A 246-nucleotide genomic window follows, 5' to 3' on the forward strand; every position below is an offset into this window, starting at 1 on the left:
TCTTTTCTTTTCTTTTCTTTTCTTTTCTTTTCTTTTCTTTTCTTTTCTTTTCTTTTCTTTTCTTTTCTTTTCTTTTCTTTTCTTTTCTTTTCTTTTCTTTTCTTTCGAAGAACTGTGGATTTAGTTTGCGTAATATCTTTATTACTGAAAACTTCAAGGTAAGTGAGCAATAGAAACCAGATGTGGGGATGGGAGGAAGGCAGAGTAAGAGTAAGTAAGGGGTAGCAGGAGTTAACTGGGGGAGGA

The sequence above is a fragment of the Geospiza fortis genome, unplaced genomic scaffold (genome assembly GCF_000277835.1).
Source record: "Geospiza fortis unplaced genomic scaffold, GeoFor_1.0 scaffold66, whole genome shotgun sequence".
In the NCBI taxonomy this organism is placed as follows: domain Eukaryota; kingdom Metazoa; phylum Chordata; class Aves; order Passeriformes; family Thraupidae; genus Geospiza; species Geospiza fortis.